Below are 6,518 nucleotides of genomic sequence, written 5' to 3' on the forward strand. Positions count from 1 at the left end.
TCCCTTGCACTGCAGAAATCAATCGAACAGCACATCAATCAAGAAACCTGCACCTTGCTCAATCAGCCGAACGGACGAGGTGTATTCGAACCTCATACACTGGAGGCGTCAAGGGGCGGAGGCACAAGGGGCAGTGGAGCACGGTGAGGTCCATCGAGACCTTAGAGAGCTCCATCGTCGGGTCCTGTTCGGTCTGCATGATCTCGCCCTCCTCGTGCACAACCATCTCTCGACTTGGGCCGGGGTATTACAAAGCTTTACCGTCACATATTTTATACTACTTCAAGGTGCATTAAATCAACACATGCAAGTATCAAAAGGAGAGTCACGGCATGCATGCATGCGTTGTAATTAATGCATCGGTAAACGCAAATTATTGAAATATATCGAGTGCAGTGCTTTGATGTGTCGCGTCAACTCGTACATCAACGAGAAGTTTGATTATCCTCTCCCTCGCGGACTTAACTGCACCTGCCTTTGGCTGTATGACAGGTTGGCCACACACCTGTCGGGCCCACCTGTCATACACGCAAAGGCAGGAGCGTCCCTCCCTCGCCCATGAGCGTGGTGGCTGGCAAGACTAGGAGAAGCTTTCGCTACACGCTCTCCCTCCCGCACGCGGTGGACATGCAGCAGTTCAATCGGTGTCAGATGGCCAGAAGCGTACTGTAGTACTCCTCCAGTGCAGTAGTACTCCATCATTGTTCGACTTCCCGAAGAGGCGAAGAGCCAAGCGCAGCCCGGACGCTCGTGTGGCAGTTTCATGTGTAGAGTAGTCTAGGATAGCGTGTACCGTGCCTGTAAGCTTAAAATCGTTGGGGTCGGCTCCATGCTATGTGGCCGTCTCGAAGTTTTTTAAAAAAAATTAAAATAGTCTTCTGGCCCTACCTGACACCCTGGTGATTGTAGTTTGCACGCTCATCTGGTCAAGACAGGAATATATATTTTAATTTTTTTTCGAAAAGGGGGGCTCCCCAGCCTCTACATCAGAACAATGCATACGGCCACATATATTTTAATTTGTGGTGGGTAAATGTTAGAGGTTGCAGCAAATATATTGTACACTGCGGGTCTTTCAGCCAAGTTTAGAGGCAAGCATGTGGGGCCAGTGCTATGATGTGTCGCGTCAACTCGTACAACGAGGAGAAGCTTCATTTTACTACACGCCTTCTCCCTCACCATGCGCCCGGTCGCTCACAAACGAGGACAGGCTTTTGCTTAGTAGTACTTCTACAACAAGCTATCCGTCCCGCTCGCGGTGGACGGACATGCAGCAGTGGATTCGACACTGTAGAAGCAGTAGTAGTAACATCATTGTTCGTCTTCTCGAAGAGGCGAAGAGCCAAGCGCAAACCGAACGTTGCAGTTGCGAACATTGGAGCACGCATATAGCCAGGCTCTTGCATGAGACAAAATTGCTATGTGAGCCCACTATTGTACTAGTACGTACAACTACTTGCTAGTATAGCCCTGTAAACCAGAAAGGAGTATTTGCCCTTCTAGAGATTTCAACAAGTGACTAGACTACACCGAGACGGAGTACATATGGAGCAAAATGAGTGAATCTGCACCGTAAATAAATACGTACTAGTTCTATCGTTTTCCTCTCCGAGGTGCACAATATTGAGTATACTGACTAGTCTCTTTTTGACACGCATTTACGTTTTTTACACAGTACAGACGCAAGCGCTCATATACACGCGCATACACTCACCCCTATGAACGCACACACGCACGGCACTATCATCTTGAAATTTACGAAGTCACCATAGGCACCTCGTCGTCGACGGGTCCATAGGTGCTTGAATGCCAAGGAGGGAGAGGGTAGCGGTTCCCGAGACGTTGAACGGTCAATGATGCATCCTCAATTACATGCAGAGAGAATTAATTGGAGAAGCAGAATAGAGCCAGCACGATGTGAATGCAACAGAGTTTGGACTCTCATATAATAAAGGCGCCCCACCACTCCAATCCATCTACTCCCAAGTCTCTGCGCAACACTGCTCACTCCAATCCAAGACCAAGTGACCAGAAGCCACAAGCACCTATGGAGGCGATGGACGCGAGCGGCAGTCGGCTGTGCCAAATCATCCAAGGCGCCGGCCTGCGGCCCCGCACCGCGCAGCGTTTCCAGACGGTGCTGGCGACCGCAGGCATCGTAGCCCTCGCCGACGCCGGCTTCGCCTCTCGCATGGACGACATGATGGTCAACTCCATCCGCAAGTTCACCGCCGTCAAGAAGCGCGCGGACGACCTTGCCGTACTGCTCCAGCCCGCGCGCCCAGGCTCCTCATTGCCTGCCACCCTCATCGGCCTCCATGGTGACGAACTCTTTCAAGCCCTGGTGGCCCTGCAGGTGCCGGAGGTCGCGACGAAGAATGTGCACCTCGAGGCCGCGCTCGCCGCGCAGCGCCTCGCCATGCAAGAAACCGTCGACCTGCACATCCACGTCTACGCCTCGACGGTGTAGAGTGCCCTGAGGTTGAGCACACAGATGATCTACGTACGTTCAAATACGATCAACCGTGCGACAGCAGTTCCAAATCGAGAGGGAAAGGCGAAGAGTCGGTGGACGGTTGCCAGTTTGCCACGGTACACGAAGAGGCGCCCCGGCCTACACGTCCTTTCGGAAATTGTACAAAAGGACTCGCCGTCTTCTTACTGCACCTGCCTTTGGGTGTATGACACGTGGGTCCAACGGGTGGCTGGCCAACCTGTCATACAGCCAAAGGCAGGTGCAGTAGAGGGGCGAGGAGTAGATGGCCAACACGCACGTGAATTCAACGCAGTCTGCACTTCTCATATAAAGGCTCCCGCCAGTCCAATCTACGAAATCCTACGCACCTACGCACCTAAGGGCAAGAGTGATCACTCCAATCGCAAGATCAGTTGACTAGAAGCTAGACCCATGGAGGCGATGAGCGCGAGCATCAGCCGGCTGTGCCAGATGGTCCACGACGCCGGCCTGCATCCTGGCACCGAGGAATGTCTCCAGGTAGTGCTTGAGGCCTCCAGGGCAAGGGGCCGCTTGGACGACAGCTTCGTCTCCTTGTTCGACGAGGTCCTCGTCGGCTTCCTCGACAAGTTCACCGTCGTCAAGAAGCTCGCGGATGACCTTGACGTACGCCTCCAGCCCACGCGCCCAGGCTCTGCGATGCCTGCCACCCTCAACAGCCTCTATGGTGACAACCTCTTTGACGCACTGGTGGCCCTGCGACTGCCCGCCGTCGCGCCGGAGAATGTCCGCCTCGAGGTCGCGCTCGCCGCGCAGCGCCTGGCGCAGCAAGACACCATCGACATAATCACCCACGTCTACGCGCAAATCGTCCACCAGGACTACTACATGCAAGAGGAGGACGATAGGACGATGGCCTTCTTGGACCGCAGGGCAACCTTGGATGGCATTGTTTAGAAGCACGTTGAGCTTGCCGCCAACGCCGCTGCTCCTCACACGTCGGTTGGTGACCCGGTGCACTAGGGCGTGAGGATGTCGTTGATGGATCCATATGAATCTTTATCTTTCCGTCAAATCCATGTAGTAGTATATGGTACTACTAGTAATTATCTTACCTTTCGCATCAACTTCATAATTTTCCTATGTACTCCATGCATGAACCGTGCCAGAACCAAACTTCTCATTACTCTAGGGAAAATCGTTATTTCTATCTATCGGTCGCCCCATGGAGCAAAACCAAATTTTACAAGTTACAAGTTCAAAAGGAAAAGCCTGCCGTGTTCGCGTCGCACCCCCACACGGTTTGTCCGGCACGCCGCTCAAGGGGGAATGCGTGATGTGTTGCATTTTCACTTACAAGTGGGACGACAGTTGAGCAAACCGACTATCGGCAAACCCCCACCCCGCCCACCGCGCGATGGCTGAGAAAACAGGAGGGAGAAGAGATGGTTGTAGCTAGCACGGACTCCAGGAAAATTGGTGTCGGATGGGACTCCTATGGGTGGCGTGTGTCGTACTGCTAGACATGAATGCTAGTTATGGCCCATGCCACTCCACTATATCGAGGTGCTGGTTACTCCACTATATCGAGTACGTAGAACAAATTTCCTGGAGTCCATGCTCGGCCCTCCTCTATCTCTCTTCTCAGCCAGCCAGCAGACGCACGGAGCCCATCATCTGTTTGCTCATATGTGGTCCCACATGTCAGTGAAAACGCAAGAGGACCCACTGAACCTGCACATCTTTCACCTCGACGTGCTGGTGATGAAAAACAAATCCAATAAAGATCTTCGGTGGCCGCTTTTGGAGTTACTCAAGAGTAGTAAGATTCTATTTACAGTTTAACCCAAGATGCACATCACGTGGCTTCACCTACCACTCTATTTTCTTGCATGACACGACCTGGATGCTGGATGTCCCACGTGTCGGCAAAAGGAGGAAGAACTCGACCAAATCTTTGGTTGTGCTCTCGGATTAGACTACTTGTGCTAACTTAAAATTTTATTGTGTAGAATGGATGCAAGTTTTGGTATTGGGAAGAAGAGTACAATGATATATTGATAGAGCACAATTTAGTAGATGTTCTAGAACTTTTAGCTAGCATAGAGGCTAGAGATGAGACTGTAGCGACCAGACCTCAAATGGTCTGTGCTGTTGTGCACCAGTGTCATCCCTGGATCAGTAATGCTGACACGCACAGTACAAATGGAGGATTTATAACAGAGTAGCAATCACACACTTATTACATCGAATATCTCCAAAGAGATTAAGTATGATAAACATGGCTTAAGGCCATCTAAAAACGATAACAGCGGAAGACTTGGAAGATAAGTGAGTCCATCAACTCCAGCGGCATCACTGAGTATAAGACCACGACCTAAGGCACCTTACTCGTCGTCTGAAAAGTCTGCAACATGAAACGTTGCAGCCCGAAAACGGGTCAGCACATAGAATATGCTGGCAAAGTAACACATAGAGAATAATGAACAATAATAATGCTATACTACATGCATATATGGCTGGTGGAAAGCTCTATGGTTACAATATTGCGAAAAGCCAATTTTTCCCTACTTCAAAGGAATAAATTTTATTTAACTATCATGGTGGTTGTGAAACATTGAGAAGGTACCTCCAACTCAATCCCAATTAAGTATCATCATTAACCCAACAAAATTAATTAAAAGTAACATGGTGATGAGATTCAAATGATAATCCAGGTACTAGATACTCAAGTTGTCCATAACCGAGGACACGGCTAACCATGATTAGTTTGTACACTCTGCAGAGGTTTGCGCACTTTTCCCCACAAGACTCGATCGCCTCCGCTTGATTCTCGCACTGCATGATGTTTGAGAAACGGATGACCGAGACACAGTCTTTCAGGAACAATCACTCTTTACTCTGGATGGACCGGTACACCTACCTTCCCCTACATCTGCTAGCCCACCTCTTCAAGAGATCCTGTAACCTACTCAACTATGCTAGAGCCCATAATAGCTTGTGGCTGCACACGGAAGTTTCTAGCATGAATAATCTTATGATCCCTTTGAGCCTGGGTGGCGGTCCTTATAAAAACAGACAACACTGGGTTCTCCAGGTACCTCAATCCACCCAGATGTGAGTTTTAGTTGCCACCTTAGGTAAACCATTATTAACACTCTCACATCTGTCATGAATATCTATCAAACCCAATCCACGTCTACGAGCATAGCATGGCAATATAATAGCAACGTAGAAGTAACTCCCAAGGGTTTGATAATAGAACAGGTAATAGGTACTACCTCAACTACTTCCCAGAACCCACAGTTTAATTAGATCCGAATCATGCAATGTTTGAGGAATAGATCTAATGCAATAAAAACTGGGTATGGAAGGTATGATCAAAGTGTTACTTGCCTTGCTGATGATCCGCAAAACCTAGCAATTCGAAGTAACAAGCGGCACACTCCGGGTACTCTTTGCAAACAAACAAGCAGACAATCAGTACTCATCTAATGCACAGGTAAAACTCGAATGAAAGATCCAACTAGAAAGTTCAACTTAAGAACTCCGGTTTGCAAAAAGAATCAACTCGAACGAAGCAACAAAAGTCAAACGGCGAAAGAAACAAGCTTCGTTTACTAATCTGGATCTAGGTCAAATTTTACTGTAGCAAAAACTTGTTTGAGTAGGTTAAACAGAAAGAGAATTTCGAGACGAAACTCTAGGCGCTTGAATCGCCTGATTCCGATAAACGAGCGAGAAGTTAAACAGAAACGAAGATTCGATCAAAAATCGAATCTGAGATAATCGCGGAAAAATCCGACGAAAAAGAAAAACGGACGAATGGTTAAAAAACGGACGTTCGTTAACAGAGAAGAACCGACGAACGCGTTCGTTAAAACGAACGGTTCGGTGAACGCTCGCAAAATAACAAAGCCGGAAAAAAACCGATCTAGGGTTTTTTTTAAACGAATGGTTTTTTTTTAAGAAAACCGGCAACCGAACGGCGGCGAGGTACCTCGTCGGGGCGGGGCTCCGGCGGGCTCCGGCTGCTCCGGTGGGGCGGCGGGGGTGCGGGGCT

The sequence above is a fragment of the Triticum aestivum genome, chromosome 2D (assembly GCF_018294505.1).
Source record: "Triticum aestivum cultivar Chinese Spring chromosome 2D, IWGSC CS RefSeq v2.1, whole genome shotgun sequence".
NCBI lineage: Eukaryota > Viridiplantae > Streptophyta > Magnoliopsida > Poales > Poaceae > Triticum > Triticum aestivum.